Source organism: Drosophila suzukii, chromosome Y, assembly GCF_043229965.1.
Source record: "Drosophila suzukii chromosome Y, CBGP_Dsuzu_IsoJpt1.0, whole genome shotgun sequence".
Lineage (NCBI taxonomy): Eukaryota > Metazoa > Arthropoda > Insecta > Diptera > Drosophilidae > Drosophila > Drosophila suzukii.
In genome coordinates this window covers 10,481,997-10,500,257 of record NC_092085.1, presented here as the reverse complement: position 1 = coordinate 10,500,257, position 18,261 = coordinate 10,481,997, and the positions used below count along the sequence as shown (strand labels likewise).

At 41.8% G+C, this 18,261-nt stretch overlaps 1 protein-coding gene and 1 long non-coding RNA gene across 3 annotated transcripts in view; one reads left to right on the top strand and one right to left on the bottom strand.

The window, feature by feature from the left end:
- The window catches only part of Ppr-Y, a 1,017,876-nt gene that overhangs the window by 22,050 nt on the left and 977,565 nt on the right, over nucleotides 1-18,261 (bottom strand). The gene's annotated exons all lie outside the window — the stretch shown is intronic.
- On the top strand, nucleotides 1,720-2,310 carry LOC139353676 (uncharacterized). Its single transcript, XR_011604898.1, has 2 exons — nucleotides 1,720-1,925; nucleotides 2,117-2,310. It is a non-coding gene; the product is annotated as an uncharacterized lncRNA (long non-coding RNA).

Sequence of the window (18,261 nt, the reverse complement as noted above, 5' to 3'; positions counted from 1 at the left end):
AGCTTTCTTGTTTTCCGCTTGGATACTCCCTTGCTTCCTTCCTCAGTTTGGCGCGTTCATCATCTAACTCCAAAGTCAAACAATCCTGTATCAATGACTTGAGCTGGACATCTTCTGAGATACGCATATCTAATCCTGTTAGTAGTTTTAATGGTGAAACTTTAATACTTCTTGTGTTGTGTTGTTTATGTCCTGCTGTACCTAACCTACATGTTTATACCAGCACCCTGGGTTTTCAAGGCTTAGTTTGGATAGCATCGGAACAACTATTTTGAGCATGCGTTCTACTTGTCCGTTTCTGGTACGCCTGTTGCAATCAGCAAATGTTGGATCTTCTCCCTATCGCAGTACTCCTTGAACAAGTGGGATGTGAATGCAGCTCCACGGTCTGACACTATCCTATACGGATTTCCGAAACAAACAGCCTGGCGCTCCAAGCAAGTCACCACTTCATCAACCCCTGTGCTTCGTGTAGGATACAACCATACTTACTTGGAAAAGGCATCTGCAATCACGAAGATGTGATTATATCGTTTTTTGGTTAACATCATCGCACCAACATGATCTACATGGTATGTGACGACCCTGCAGTTCCAAAATTGAGTTAAGCGCCCAATCATCACGAAGCCGACTGCGACGTCGGCAGAGAAGCCAGCGATGCCGGCAGAGCTGAGCGCAACGGCGGCAAAGCGACGCGCTCTCAGTCGGGTCCGCAAAGAGAACGCACAAAAAAGTAATTTTGGGCTCTCCCTCTCTCGTCAAGTCTCAGACGAAAAAGTGCGCGTGAAGGGAAGGAGGCCCAGCAACTTAAATATATAGACCTTTGTGCACCCTTGCCTTTTGAATAATGCGACATTTGTTCGTAAATGTTAAAACAACGATTTAAAATAATAGGTTTCTGTTTTAAAATATTTGTATTTCTTAAACAAATTTATATGTTTATTAATATAATTTAATAATATGTGAAGTTTTAAAAATATATTTTTATAAACCGATTTGCATAGTCGAATATGTCTATAAATACCCTGCTTTTATGTGCAAGATGCATAGACCAAACGGGACATGCAAAAAAAACAACAACGGCTTAGCGGAACCTTTGTTGTTGTTGCTTGTTGTTTTTCTGGAAGGCACGCGCCTTTTTTCGTCTTTTCACTTGCGTTTACTTTAGTGAAGGAGTTAGAAGTTGAAGCAAACATACCAGCAATTTACTAAATTAAATTAAATTAGTGCCTTAAAAGTGAAAAAGAAACGATTCCCAGGTAAGTCTGTCGCAGACTAATAATATTGAAAACAGTGAGAGTAAAAAACAAGATAATCTATATTTAAAATAAGGGAAATACAAGATTCCCAAAATAACACGTGGCGAAAAAAAAATAGCTGTAAAAAATATTAATTTTTGACGTGAAAAGCAACAAATGGTGCATATATGTAATAAACAAATCTGTGAAAGAATTTAAAAATCTTATTGAGTGCAAAGTTTCTAGGGACAAAAAATAAGAGATGTTTGTTTTTAAAACTTATATTTGTGGTTAAAATTCGATAAAAATGAATATTAATAACATTTAACAACAATTCTTACTTTTGTGTATGTATTTAAATAAAAATCTCAAACATCTCCAATTTTCAGTTCCTGGAAAAGTGTTATTTTTTTTCCGCAACTGCAAAATAAATAAATGTTTTAATAAATAATATAAAATACATAAATAATGTGTGGTTTATTTTTCGTAATAATTGTTTACAACAAAATAAAATAAATCAAGTGATCGAAAACAAAAGTTTGCTAATTTCTTCTCGATATTTTTTGCATTTTCTTATATTTTTAGACAAGGTTGAAGGTAAATCTATAAAAAAAATGGAAGGCTAAATCGTTCCATCTTAAGCATATTATCCGAGGAACTTGTTCTGTCCCACAACTTACTTATTAAGTAAGTTTTTATTGAGGCTGAAAGTAACTATTGTTTGTAAGTTTAATTTTTAAAAGACTTCTGGGATTTTTACATTGAATGCCAAAGATAACATATCTTTTATTATAAATAAATCTTAACGATTACTTTCGGTCACTCGTTTTTATTCTCGTCTTGTTTTATTTTTAAAACTAATTTTTTTCTAATACTAGATGCAATCGCCCTGGTCGATCCCTCGGAGCCTCCCGAAAAGGCGCTGCAGAAGGCAATGCGGTGCGTTAAAAACTTGAGTTGTACCAAAAAAAGGCAACGCCGGCACCAGATGCTGAGGAGGAGGTGCCAGCGACCCCGATAACACCGGAAACCCCCGAGCTCAATTTTTAAAATAAACAAATAAAAATAAAAATTACAACTGAAATTTTTTTTGCTGCTAAGCGCTCAACGTGCGCTGAAAGTGCGCTTTTTCGCTGCTTGAATGAGCGCTCAACGTGTGCTGAATGTGTGCTTTTATCGCTGCTCAATCGAGCGCTCAACATGTGCTGAACGTGTGCTTTTTCAGCTGCTCAATCGAGCGCTCAACATGTGCTGAACGTGTGCTTTTTCAGCTGCTCAATCGAGCGCTCAAGAGGGTGCTCAAAAAAGCGCTCAATGAGTGCTATTTTTTGAGCACTGATGAACCCTAGGACATGCCTATGTTAATTTCAGCACATAGCTCCATACAAATTGTGCGCTCATTGAGCGCTGAGTGATGAGCTTTTTGCAGTGATTGAGTGCTCAATAAGCGCTGAATGGTACTGCAGGGGAGCGGCTTGTCTCCTTTGTCAATTGGTGTAAGGAACCCTTCTTGCCTACCAGCCTTCGCATTCACAAGGATGCACTCTACGCAGCTATTGACCACTCGCGCTACTTTATCTTTTAGCTTCGGAATGTAGTACGACTTCTCAATCGAATCCTGAGTTTTCTTGGATGAGAAGTGTCCTTGCTCTTGACTGTTCTGGATGACTTCGGTTTCCATGAGTGAAGGAAAGCAACTCTTTGTTAGGATCCTTGAACAGAACTTCGTTCACTATGTAGAAGTGTTCATAGCCTTTGGTCTCAACGACACTTTTGAGCAATCATCTAGGAGCTGTGCTTCCCGCAAACGATGAAACAAACTGTCAGTCAACGTATAACATGACACCCTACTCAACGCATCGACATGTCTCATCTTCGAACCTGACCTGTGTTCTATTTCGTAGTCGCAATCTTGTAGATACATCGCCCATCTAGATACTCTGAGCGGAATCTCTTTCTTCTTCATGGTCATGGTAAAAGCGTTACAGTTCGTAATAATTTTAAAATTCTTCCCTAGAACGTACACCCGCCACTTTACCAAGGCTCCAATAACTGCAAGTACTTCCAGTTCATAGGAATGATACTTTTTCTCACATGGCTTGGTTTTACGGCTCATGTAAAAAACTGGATGCCTCAAGTTATCACAGGGATCTCGTTGAAGTAAATCGGGTCCAAATCCGAACTTGGATGCGTCGGTATGAATTTCTATGTCAAGCGAATGATTATAGAACTTCAGAACTGATCCACTGATCAACGCTTCTTTTAGCTTTTTAAATGCTGCTAATTGCTGTTCTTGAAACTCGAACCTCACCTCCTTGCGCAACATGTCGGACAACGGTTTGGCAATTACGGCGTATCCTTCCACAGACCTACGAAAGTACGACGTCAATCCTAAGAGTCTTTGGACTCCTTTCTTGTCGCGCGGAATCAGAAAATCAGACACTGCTAGAATTTTCTCATTACCTGGCTTGATGGTACCGTTCTCGACGACATAGCCTAAGAAGTTAACTTTGCGCTTCAACACCTGACATTTTGCTCCAATTTAAGTACATGCATATACCCTCGCGCTCCAGCTAAAGAGAGCATAGTTAAATACACTTGATATACATAGCCGTCTCTCTGCCGACCAACTGAAGGCAGCGCAGCTACGAGACTTACTTAAGAACCTAAGGAAAATTGTAAAATCAGAAACAAGTGGACGTTGGTAGCGGCACTAATGCTGCTCCAGATTTAAAATAAAGAATATTAAAAATAATATAAAAGATGTCTTTACACAACAATATAAGTCGGAACCAGCCGGATCGGACAACTCTATCTTATAGCTCCCTTAAAAATAATCTTTCGAACTAAATTTAATCAAAATCGGACAACTATATCATATAGGTGCCATAGGAACGATCGAAAAATTTGTGGGAAAATAATATGAAACAATTTAAAATTATCAAAACCGGACGACTATATCATATAGCTGCCATAGGAACGATCGGAAAATTGGTGGGAAATTAATATGAAACAAATTATAGCTTCGGAGTTTTTAAACATATAACGTTCTACGCTTGGAAATAAAATTTTTTAAAAAGTTCTGAATTTCGAATTTAATTTGATCAAAACAGGACGACTATATAATATAGCAGCCATAGGAGCGATCGGAAAATTGGTGGGAAAATAATATGAAACAAATTATAGCTTCGGTGTTTTCTGACATATATACTACTGGGAATACCATTTTATGTATTTTTATACCCGTTACTCGTAGAGTAAAAGGGTATACTAGATTCGTCGGAAAGTATGTAACAGGCAGAAGGAAGCGTTTCCGACCCCATAAAGTATATATATTCTTGATCAGGATCACTAGCCGAGTCGATCTAGCCATGTCCGTCTGTCCGTCTGTCCGTCTGTCTGTCCGTCCGGATGAACGCTGAGATCTCGGAAACTATGGGAGCTAGGCTATTGAGATTTGGCGTGCAGATTCCTGAGCTTCTTACGCAGCGCAAGTTTGTTTCAGCACAGTGCCACGCCCACTCTAACGCCCACAAACCGCCCAAAACTGTGGCTCCTACAGTTTTGATACTAGAATAAAAATTTTAGCTGAAATGTATTGTTCTCATCAATACCTATCGATTGATCCAAAAAAAAATTTGCCACGCCCACAATTTTCATGCTAGATAAAAAATTTTAACTGAAATGTATTGGTCTCGTCAATACCTATCGATTGATCCAAAAAGAAATTTGCCACGCCCACTCTAACTCCCACAAACCGCGAAAACCTGTGACGCCCAAAATTGTTATGCTAGATAAAAAATTTTAACTGAAATGTATTGGTCTCGACAATACCTATCGATTGGTCCAAAAAAAAAATTTGCCACGCCCACTCTAACGCCCATAACGCTTAAATCTGTATACCGCCGGTAGGTGGCGCATTTTAATCTCGCTTTGCTGCTTGCATATCTCCATTTAGCTGAGTAACGGGTATCTGATAGTCGAGGTACTCGACTATAGCGTTCTTCCTTGTTAAATTTAACAATTATAACTGCAAGGGTATACAAGTTTCGGCTTGCCGAAGTTAACTTCCTTTCTTGTTGACACTGATTTGTCCATTTGAATTTCACATTATTTTTACATAACCGCGTGATGTGTTGTTTCTATGACATCATACTTCTTGTTGTCTAGTATAATACATTTGCCAGTACACTTGTGTCCAAGGAAGGTTACTTCGTGTCTGAAAAATGAGCACTTTAAGCAATTTAAAGTTGTCTATCCTGCATAAATTAAAAACGTTTGTAAGGTTTTTAACCATATGCTTTTCTAAACAATCGATATGGCATATATATTGATGGTGATTAGATCACGCCAAAAGGTGTGCAAATCCACTTTCGAATTGGGCTGATTAATAAACAAAACTTTCACAATAAGAGTTCCTTTTTATACCCGTTACTCGTAGATTAAAAGGGTATACTAGATTCGTCGGAAAGTATGTAACAGACAGAAGGAAGCGTTTCCGACCCCTTAAAGTATATATATTCTTGATCAGGATCACTAGCCGAGTCGTTCTAGCCATGTCCGTCTGTCCGTCTGTCTGTTCGTCCGGTTGAACGCTGAGATCTCGGAAACTATAGGAGCTAGGCTATTTGAGCTTCTTACGCAGCGCAAGCCCACTCTAACGCCCACAAACCGCCCAAAACTGTAGCTCATACACAGATAAAATTCTGACATTCTAATCTGAGTTGAAAATGTTCTTAAAAATATAACGACATTTTTAAGTTGAAAATGTTTTTATTTTGCTCCACTCAAGTTGAATTGGCGGTATTTAAGTAAATTGTATGTACAAATAAACTATTAGTTCAGTCTTTAGTGTATAATTATCAAAAAGTTGTTAAATAAACTCAATTTAACTTTTCTCTTCTCACCATTTCGTTCTTATATTGATACCAAAATGTACTTACACGGTTTTTAAGAAGGAATGTTCTCAATTCAAGAACAATGTTCTCAATTCAAGAAAAATGTGCTCAATTCAAGAACAATGTTCTTAGATAGTTTTCTGTGTAAAGTTTTTATGCTAGAATAAAAATTTTAACTGAAATTAATTCTTCTTATCAACAGCTACCGATTGACTCAAAAAACTATAAAAGCTAAAGCTAAACTGCGGCTCATACATTTTGGATGCTAAAATACAAATTTAAACTGAAATGTATTACTCTCACCAGTACCTATCGATTAACCTAAAAAAGTTTGCCACGCCAACTTTAACGCCCACAAACCGCCCAAACCTGTGGTGCCCACAATTTTTATGATAGATAAAAAACTTTAACTGAAATATATAAATTAATCTTGTTGAAGGGCGCGGCCTGAGGTGGTCCTCGACGGTCGCACTGTCAAGGGTGGTCTTCTTCAATGAGAACAATATGTGATACGTGTGTGTGGCCAAGGGTGGTCCTCTTCAGCCACACTGGTGAAACGCTGGTCTTCTTGGAGATGCCCGCTTGTAGGCGCGGGGGAAGCGGTCGCTTCTCGGGGCGCCCGTTATAGTTGAGTGGCGGCCAGCAGCTTGTGGTTGCCTCCCGTAGGCGCGGGGGGATGCGTTAGCACCCACGCGTGAGGGTAAGCCGCTGGAAGCTGCTGCTTGTAATTGCCTCCCGTAAACGCGGGACTTACGTTGGGAGGTAACTGCCCCCTTCGCCTGCTGGCCTAGAGACTCAGTCAGTGCAATATAACAAGAGATATTTAACGGCGGTTGCCGGAGTTTTGCAATGCTATAGATCTTAATTTCTTTATTCGTATAGAGCTTGAAGCGAACTAAACTTAATGTTGACAAAAATGAAATTCATAGCGGCCACGCAAATATGCTGTGTTTGCCAGCTATGCACGAGCACCCGGCCAAATGCCGCGTCAGCGGTTTTGGTCGCCGCTGGGCTTCGGACATTCGGTCATCGCCTTCGTCCGGTTAGCTACTTAGTTAACTTATATGTCTCGTCAATACCTATCGATTGATCCAAAAAAAGGTTCGCCACGCCCACAAACCGCCCAAACCTGTGGCGCCCACAATTTTCATGCTAAAAAAAACTTTAATTTAATTTTTGGAAGTTTTTGTTCAATTTATTTAAAATGTTGTTGCTTTCATGTTGTTGCTTTCATCTTTATTTGATTTTACTAATGGTTTTATTATACCCGTTACTCGTAGAGTAAAAGGGTATACCAGATTCGTCGGAAAGTATGTAACAGGCAGAAGGAAGCGTTTCCGACCCCATAAAGTATATATATTCTTGATCAGGATCACTAGCCGAGTCGATCTAGCCATGTCCGTCTTTCCGTCTGTCCGTCTGTCTGTCCGGATGAACGCTTAGATCCCGGAAACTATGGGAGCTAGGCTATTGAGATTTGGCGTGCAGATTCCTGCGCTTCTTACGCAGCGCAAGTTTGTTTCAGTAGAGTGCCACGCCCACTCTAACGCCCACAAACCGCGAAAATCGGTGACGCCCACAATTTTGATGCTAGATAAAAAATGTTAACTGAAATGTATTGGTCTCGTCAATACCTATTGATTGGCCCACTCTAACGCCCATAACGCTTTAATCTGTATACCGCAGGTAGGTGGCGCATTTTAATCTCGCTTTGCTACTTGCATATCTCAATTTAGCTGAGTAACGGGTATCTTATAGTCGAGGTACTCGACTATAGCGTTCTTCCTTGATTTTAATTCGTTTAAGTGGATATTAACGGTATTGTCTGTAGTGTTTAAATGAACACTCCGTTTTGGATTTCTATACCTGCTTGCTGCGTTTATACAAATTTTTCGGACAACTTTTGAATAGAATTGTCAAAATGTTTTGAAGGGTATGATTTTTTGGAATGTTTATTGTGAGATTGAGATTGTCGGGCCTTAGTATAAGCCAATCGTTTTCTGTGCTATTAGTATTATTTGTATTTCAATTATTATTGTTATTTCCATTATTCCACGACCTCTACTTGTGTAACTTGTCTGGTTGTTATAGTTACGAATACAGCCGTTATTTCTGTAATAGCTGTTATTTTGTGTTATTTTGGTATGGACCCTTATATTGGTAGTAGCCACTGCCATAACCGTTACCTCTAAAATTCACCCTGTAGTTGTTACCTCCATAGGATTGTTGACCTCTTGTATACAGTATACACTATGGTTTCCTGTCATTTCTGTGCTGCACAGGAATTTCGTTACAGCTTCATTCATAGCGGTAAGGTTAACAGCTTCGAGAATTGTTTTTAGTCTGCCATTCTCAAAATTTTTGACCATTGTTGTGATGGCTACCTTTGTGCTAAATTTTATCAGCATGTTCGGCTAATAAACTTTCGTCAATATATGACGTTTCTAGTGACTTCCGGAGGTTTGGCCATCCGTTGTTTTGGCCATCCTAGCCTTTACTACATCGGATGTTTCACTGACAACGTTGGCTTCCAGTATGGAGACTACTGCCGTAAGAGTTTTCGTTTTGTACCTTGTGTAAGGTAGAGCCTACTATTTTCGACTTAATTACTACAACAGCCAAACGTTAAAATGGTCCTTTTGTCCAGTCAACCAATTTGACTGATATGATGAATCTTTGCAGATGCAATTTTTGGCCATTGAGTTCGGGTTGTCATTTGATATGTCCTTTATGTATGCCCGCTGGGAAATAATGTCGTCTGCCATTATGGTTAGATCATGTAGATCTGTCTCTTCGAAATTTGTTTATTCTTCTACTTCGGACTCAGAAATGTAATGCGTCTCTAACCCAGTTGGTTAAGGGTCATTACCTGTTTCTACTGTTAAATGAGTATTTAATATACAATAGTTGGAACTGATATTTCTAATTGAAATGTTTTTTTGTTGACAATAGGTTTATCAGGAGCTTAATCAGAAATCTTTACCCTTCTGTCCAATTTTAATTGCTAATTTTCGCCCTATTTTCGTATATTATAGTTCGCGCTTGGTTAAAGCACTCTACTAATGTGGTCACGTGTTTATTCACAGTTTTGTACAGGTCTACTCTGTAATAACGATTTATTAATTCTTTTCAATAATTCGTTCATTTCATGCTAAGATTTAATATAAACTATGCACTCTTTACTATCCAAGCAGAAATTTATCAAGGATCGACCTAATGCCAGAGGTGGAGTAGTTTGGAATCATGTTTTTTAATCTTTATAAATTTCATTAACTTTTATGTGTGGGGTACAATTATTTCGATGTATATTTCGGTTCCTACGATTTGTTTAAGTATTCTCGAAGTCGTTTGCACGGCTTAGGTACCTCTTTCTCAGGCACTTGTTGTGTAGTTTATATACTTTCAGAAATAGATTTCCAAATATAATTATTATATTATTATTAATACTAGGTTTCCATGTCTACTTCTTGTGACTCTACTTTACTAATTACGTTAGCAGTGGAGTCCCTTTGTCTTCGAATCTAACATTTTGATTGCTATTTCTTTGCTCGATATTGTACAATTGTTGTAAAATTTGTTTTTCAGAAAAATTTTACGTTTGCTTGCCTATATCTATACCCGTTACTCGAATAGTAAAAGGGTATACTATATTCGTCGAAAAGTATGTAACAGGAAGAAGAAAGAGTTTCCTACCCCATAAAGTATATGTATTCTTGCTAGAATAAAAATTTTAACTTATATGTATTTTTCTCATCAGTACCTTTCGATTGACCCAAAAAAAAGTTTTCCACGCCCAATTTAACGCCCACAACCGCTTACAAACTTTAAAAAATCGTAAGTATGAACGCGGATATCTCAATAACTATCAAAAATATAGAATTGGAAATTCAGATTTTGATTCCATAGCCTTGAGCGCAGCGCAAGTTTTTTACGCGAATATGCCACGCCCACTCTAACGCCCACAAACCGCCCAAACCTGTGGCGCCCACAATTTTCATGCTAGATAAAACATTTTAATTGAAATGTATTAGTCTCGTCAATACCTATCGATTGATAAAAAAAAAATTTACACGCCAACTCTAACGCCCATAATGCATAAATCTGTCTACCGCCGGTATGTGGTGCATCTCAATCTCGCTTTGCTGCTTGCATATCTCCATTTCCCTTTGGTCCATTTGCTGAGTACCGGGTATCTGATACTCGAGGCACTCGGCTATAGCGTTCTTCCTTGTTATACCCGTTTGTCGTAGAGTAAAAGGGTATACTAGATTCGTCGGAAAGTATGTAACAGACAGAAGGAAGCTTTTCCGACCCCTTAAAGTATATATATTCTTGATCAGGATCACTAGCCGAGTCGTTCTAGCCATGTCCGTCTGTCCGTCTGACCGTCTGTCCGTCTGTCTGTCCGGATGAACGCTGAGATCTCGGAGTTTCCGAGAGCTAGGCTATTGAGATTTGGCGTACAGATTCCTGAGCTTCTTACGCAGCGCAAGTTTATTCCAGTAGACTGCCACGCCCACTCTAACGCCCACAAGCCGCCCAAAACTGTAACTCATATAGTTTTGATGCTAGAATGCAAATTTAAACTGAAATGTATTACTCTCATTTGTACCTATCGATTGACATAAAAAAAGGTTTGCACGCCAACTTTAACGCCTACAAACCCGTCAAACCTGCGGCGCCCACAATTTTTATGATAGATAAAAAACTTTAACTGAAATATTTATGTCTCGTCAATACCTATCGATTGACCCAAAAAAAGTTGGCCGTGCCCACTCTAACGCCCATAACGCTTAAATCTGTGTACCGCCCACATAACCATATATTGTGATCAGGTGTAGGTGGCGCATTTCAGTCTCGCTTTTCTGCTTGCATGTCTCCTTTTCCATTTTGTCCCTTTAGCTGAGTAACGGGAATCTGATAGTCGAGGTACTCGACTATAGCTTTCTTCCTTGTTTAATTTTGTGTTTTACACCTCCGAGTCCCTTCACACTCTACTAACGCTACCCGTAGAGTAAAAGGGTATACTAGATTCGTCAGAAGGAAGCGTTTCCGACCCCATAAAGTTTATATATTCTTGATCAGGATGAACGTATGAACGCTGATATCTCGGAAACTATAAAAGCTACAATACTGGGATTAGGTATGCAGATTCCTGAGATTCCTGCGCAGCGCAAGTTTATTCCAATTAATTATACCAAAGTGCACTAATACATGTATATATATATACCCAGAAAAAAAACAACGAAAAAAACAAGAACATTTTTTTCATGATTTGACAACAACCCGTTCCGTTCATAAAAAACGAATGCCCCGTGGTCAGATCATGAACATTTAGGTGGAGTTATGAAAGCTTCAATAAAAAATGCCTCGACAGAAATGTGGAGAACGCCTTTCTTAAATTATCAACACCGTTCATGAAACATGTATGTCGCGATTGTCCGCACTTGTTCGCTGGTCCAGCATCTAGAGCGTCCTCCTTTGACAAATTCGGTCCCCGAGAAGGCGGTTGTAAATTGTAAGTGTTCAGTCCCACGGTACTTGGTTCGTATACACAGCTGATAGCCCTGCCAACTGAAGACGAAAGTCAGGACATCTGGCAACTCTACAGAGCTTGCGAGAAGGAAAACAACATCGTCTGCTTTTACCTTCTGTCCATTGCGACCCATTTATTCGTAAAGTTAATTTATGATCAAGAGTGAAGTGTACACATTATAAGCTAATGAATTAAAGGCAAAACTGTTATCTTTGAACATACTTCCAAGAGCCCCTCTTACGATGACAGCCGTACATAGCATTTTCAGCACGGCGTCACAACTTAACATGGTGGCCCATGAGGGGACTCTTGCTTGAAGTTGAAAAACCCCAATTGTTAGTTATAAAGCAGTGGTCGGCAGCGGCCTATCTAGTGAGCATAGGGAAGTGTTCTGACCATCCTCTGCTCGCTCACGTATAACGTACATGTTCGTGTGACTTCGGCATGGGTCTTCGGGTCATTTTTTTCTCAACTTCGGGCCGCTTTTTTGTGGCTGCGGCAGAGGATCTCAGTACGCCGCGCGCAAACTTCGTGTTTGTTACACTCACACTAATGCAAGGCAAACTTGTGATGGTATGTGTGTGCCGACCACCCAGTCGTAAATGACAGCATTCCAGCACGCGTTCTTTCATTATGAAATGGCATCAAAAAGGTGTTCCGGATGTGATGAGTCTGTCCATTCTTTTTACACGGGTGCGGGACAAAAAAGAATGCACCCGTTGCATGCTTCTGGAAGCATAGATCTGGAATGCACCTGGAAGTAACAAACTAAACACATTCTGGGTGTACTCTTTTTTAATGCACCTGGGTGCAACATACTAAACACATTCTGGGTGTATTATTTTTTAATGCACCTGGAAGCAACATACTAAACTCCTTCTGGGTGTACTCTTTTTTAATGCACCTGTAACATGTACCCAGGAATGCACCTAGAAGCATTCAAAAACGAAATATCTGGAAGTTTTCCCCAGGAATACATAAAACTGGATTTCAATTTCATATTTATTTTCATTTCAATATTCAAAAACGCAACTAATTTTTAATCGGAGTAACTCCCCTTCTGTACGGTGCTTTGGTGCTTCCTTCTTGTTTATGTACTTTTGTCATTTACGCAGTTCAGTCCTTGGTGTGCCAATTAATCTGGTTGATGGGCGCGGCCTGAGGTGGTCCTCAATGGCCGCACTGTCAAGGGTGGACTTCTTCGATGAGCCCACACGTATGTGCGGGAGAAACAATACGCGATATGTGTGTGGCCAAGGGTGGTCCTCTTCTTTATTGTCAAGGGTGGTCTTCTTCGATGAGCTCGCTTGTAGGCGCGGAGGAAGCGGTCGCTTCTGGGAGCGCCCGTTATAGCTGAGTGGCGGCCAGTTGCCTCCCGTAGGTGCGGGGGGATGCGTTGCACTCACGCGTGAATATGAGCCGCTGGAGGCTGCTGCTTGTAGTGGCCTCCCGTGAACGCGGGAGGAATATAGTTGCTGCTGGTCGCACCTGCCGAAGCCCGCTCGGTAGTGCGGGGGAGGAGGGAGCCTTGACCTGGTTCTCGTGTGTAGAGATCGGGGATCCCTCTCTGGAGTCAGAGCCGGATGGCTGCACCTTCACAATTGCTGATTAGGATGACTTACGTTGGGAGGTAACTGCCCCCTTCGCCTGCTGGCCTAGAGACTCAGTCAGTGCAAAATAATAAGAGATATTTAACGGCGGTTGCCGGAGTTTTGCAATGCTATTGAACTTGTGTTCTTTATTCTTATAGAGCTTGAAGCGAACTAAACTTAAAGTTGACAAAATTGAAACTCATAGCGGCCACGCAAATATGCTGTGTTTGCCGGCTATGCACGAACAGCGTCAGCGGTTTTGGCCGCAGCTGGGCTTCGGACATTCGGTCATCGCCTCCGTCCGGTTAGCTACTTAGTTAACTACTCCCCCCTCACGATTGAGGCCGCCCTCGGCCGACCCTATTTCAGCGATCACCCTTTTTAGTTTTACCGCAGATCTTCTGGCACCGGTGAGTCGCATGTAGGTTAGGCCGACACAAATCAATGCGCAACATATTACTCCTGTAATTAGCGCTACCATGTGTGTCTGATTGGTATTGATTTTATTTCCGAACTTCTGAATGTATTCCAGGTTACGTTCACTCAAGCGGTGAAGGTAGGGGAGGCTCAGAGTATTTTGACTGATGGTGATGTTCAGTGAGGGTGAGCTTGCCACCCCCGGAGTCCTCTTCTGGGCGGAGTTTTGGTTCAAAACCAGGGTTTCGTTTACTGTGACGCGCTCACTAAAGGTGACGAGATGCGTCCCGTGTATCCAGACGCTTGTTCCGTTGTCTACTCGTACCTGCGCTGATTGATCATTGATGATCATAATTCCCTCATCGACATAAGTGATCGGATGTAAATCGCTTGGTTGGGTCTCGCAGTGCGCAACTCCACCTGCATGGAGTTCTCGGGCGCATGTGGTCTTCGCTGATAGTCGGCAGAAAGTGACTCCTGGTGTTGTGGAGCAATTCTGGATCGCATACATTTCCCCATTGCATTCTGCTATTATATTATCCACTAACCTTAGCATCACATTATTATGTGCTACCGGGAACATTGTAATCTTCTTACATGCTAATTTAATTTTGGGGAACTTAATAAGGAAGTGCAATATGTTAACAGACTGGAGAATTTTCACGGACGCTACGGACAAAATATTTTTATAGGAGTGTCGGTGGGCTCCTCCATCCAAATACTTTCTAGGTCTGCGTGATCTAATATGTTTGGGCTGACTATGTTTACTTTAGCAAGCGAAATTGCCATCATTAAATTTTGAAGTTCCATTGTTAACATTCGGTTTCTGGAGAGCAAGGTTTCATATAGGCCAGTGTCCACTTGTGAACTCTTTGCCACTTTCAGGATTTGATTTACGGTTGACGTTAATTCATTAATTTGACTTTGTATTCTGGTATTTATTTCTATTTGTCTATTGTTTGAATTGATCAATTGTGTTTCTGTGAATTTAATTCTCTCTAAATCCCCGGCGTCCGGAGTTCCTGCTACGACTTTTAAAATTGATCCTAAAAAGTCTAAACTCCTTGCTACCCTGTGGTGCACGCCTAACGAGTCGAGCAGGTCGCGAAGGTGAGCTGTGTCCACGTCCAAAAGTTTTTTCATGTGTGACTAGGGAAACATATCGCTCATATTTTCTGTTTCTTCTACTACGCGCCTGTACTCTGAAAGGTTCGCTGAATGTCTAACGAATGCGAATTCCTCCCACACTAGTATTCGACCGTCAATAATGGGGATGTACTTGGCTTGTGAATAGTCGGTGATGTGCGCCGACGCCATGGTTAGTTAACTTGCCCATTCATTTTTTGCGATTCTGAAAAATATAAAGCAAATTGAATATGAAATATGTGTATATACATTACAAATATACAATATGTTTATATTGTATGTACAATTTACATACAAATAGTTATTATTTTATTTGTTTATTATGTTTTTAGTTTGAATGTTCAGTGTACATGTACTGTGATATTTTATTGTGTTCATATTGAACTAAATTATCTACACTTTACTTACCTGTGAAAATATTGATGTAAAATTGGTGGCAGAAAGCAACAAACTTTTTCAAAACACGTGGCACGAACTTCACTTTTCAGAACTAAAAATGCAACTGACGAGAAATGCAAGAGACAAGAAAAACCGCTCGCTTCCTTGCATGTTCCCTTTTGTCTTTATTATTTGTTTGTCAAGAGAACAGTTCCGAAAAAAGACGATTGTAAAAAAAATGCGCATCGGCAACCTTCGGGTTTGAGTTTGGTTTTTTTACATTCCCACTAAAATGCACCTGGATGCACTATATTGAAATACACCCAGATGGCACCCAAAAGACTGCCCCCTGCACGCACATTTTGCTGGGTAAATTTGCATGCGTGCTGTTTTGCGTAAAAAAGATACGACCCAGAACTATTTCTTTCGGAATACGTTCCCGAAACGGGTGTTTGGGCATGCTTCTGGATGCATTATTCTGAAACACTTCTAGAAGGCACCGCAATAGAATGCACCCAGCACGCACATTTGCCTTGGAAAATTTGCATGCGTGCTGTTTTGCGTAAAAAAGGTACGACCCAGAACTATGTTTTTTTAAAACACGTTCCGCAACTTACGACTGGGCACTGTTATAAAGCATAACACCAATCACTCTATCTAACACAAATTGCGATCGTCTCCGTTTGTGCCATCAATACCAACACACCCGGTCGGCCGACAGCGCTTCTACACACACACGGGTGCTGCACGAAGGCCCGTTATAATTTCGTAACCAAGGAAAAACTCCTACGAAAATTCAGGCGTAAGCAGAAGGAAAGTTCACGTGAGTACGGGTGCCTTTTTTCATTTATCAAGCAGAGCTAGCTAGGTTGAAAACAATTTGGTAAAAATTCTCATAATATGTCTGACCACGAAGCTGATGATCCGGCCTTAGCAGGTTTTGTTACACTTCACATAGGAGCGTCTTCAAAGTCTTATACGTCTGCAGCAGAACTATAAGAATCGAGAGTTTAAACGCGGCTTTTGAGACCACCCATCAAGTAATCATCTGCACCGAGGGATATGCCAAAACGGACTATCACGCCAAGAAGATCGCCGTCAGTTTTGAGGATCTGTATATGGAAACCTATTGCCTTGTAGCTCAACGAATAAAGTTCCCAGTGACGCCGTCCTAAGCCTCTGCACCAACCGCCGTGTCGACGGTTGCCGACGCACGTGTCCACATGCCACAACTGCCAGTGCCCAAGTTTAGCGGAAACTGCGTGGACTTGCCAGGATATTATGACGCCTTCCTCGGTTAATTCATCAAAATGAGCTGCTGGACAATATTCAACGGTTTCACTTCCTCAAGGAATCTCTGACAGCTGGTCGAGGTTGCGATATTCGTCAAATTCCTTTGACGGCCGCTAACTATACGGTGGCATGGGACACACTAATTCAGCGCTTAACAATCCACGCGTGGTCATCTCCAATCACATGATCATGTTGTACCAGTTGTCAAGCCTAAGCAAGGAGAAGCCCGATGATACTCGATCTATGATCAGTGCAGTCAACGTCTACGCAGTCGCAGCCGGCGCTCAAGCATTAATAACTGCCCTCATCGATCAATAATCTCAGAGCATACCGTCCAAGCTCTCCAACTTCCACGATGCAAAATCCGCGCTTCGATCGGCGTCGGCCAAACTACTGGTCAACGGTGAAACTTTACGCGCAATTATGCTCCAAAGCGGGATATTATCCTTTCCCGAAATCCAAACTCCAGTTGGGCGGCTGTGGCCTTCTTTAGGGGTATGATCTCGACCCATTTGGAAAAGACATCTATAAATACGAGCAGCATGGTATTCCCTCGTCGGGTCCGAGGAAGAGGTCCAACGAAGTCGGCTCCGACAAGCGCGAATGGCTCCGTGGGATGGCGGGTGAGCATTTTGCCCGCCGGTTTGCGTTGACTCACCTTGTATTGTTGGCAAACCAAGCAGCTGGTGACGTACCGAACAACGTCTCGATGTAATCCCGGCCAGAAATATCGTTGGGCAATCCGTCTGCGAGTCTTCCGGATGCCCAGGTGACCAGCAGAAGGGTGGTCGTGGCTTTCCTCCAGCACTCGTTGTCTCTGCTCCCGAGGCACGCAAAGCTTCCATGGGTTGCTGTTTCCCACGTCTGAGGTGTGTCCGATGTGTCGATACAGCTGTCCGTGATCCAGAGTGTAATCCGGAAACTTTTCGGGGCGCCTCTGGACTTCTTCTTGCATCCTCCGGATCCATTTGCACTGAGTTCCGTGTTCCGCGAGGAGCTGAAGCATCCCTAGGGGTTGTCGGGAGAGGGCGTCGGCGACAACGTTGTATTTGCCCTTCCGATAGAGGACGGTAAACTGGTATTGTTGCAGCTCCAGAGCCCACCGGGCTATACGGCCCGTTGGGTTTTCAATCGAGTTCAACCACTTGAGAGCGAGCTGATCCGTAATCACGTCAAACTGGTAGCCCTCCAAGTAGCAGCGTAGCTTCCGCGTGGCCCAAACTATGGCGAGGCACTCCTTTTCGGTAGTGGAGTAGTTTTCCTCAGCTCGCTCGAGGCGTCGACTTACGTAGGCGATGACCTTCTCCTCTCCATCAATGCTCTGAGTGAGGACTGCTCCAAGTCCTGCATCACTTGCATCCGTCTGAAGCTGGAACTTGTATTCAAAATTTGGGCAGGTTAGTACTGGTGCGGCCGTTAGTCTGGCTTTGAGTGTCTCGAATGCCTGCTGTTGGGGCTCCTCCCAGCTCCACTTGACCCCCTTCCTGAGGAGTCGGGACATGGGCTGAACGATGGAGGCGAAATCCTGGACGAAGCGTCGATACCAAGATGCGATGCCCAAATGGCGACGGAGTTCCTTGACGTTGGTTGGCGGGCGTAGTCCCTGGATAGCAGCTATCTTATCTGGGTCCGTCCTGATGCCTTCTTCGCTGATCAAGTGGCCTAAGTATACCAGCTTTTTCTGGAAAAACTTGCACTTGCCTTGATTCAGCCGAAACTTTGCTTCCGGCAGTCGTCGGAAGACTTCCCTGAGATTCCTGGCA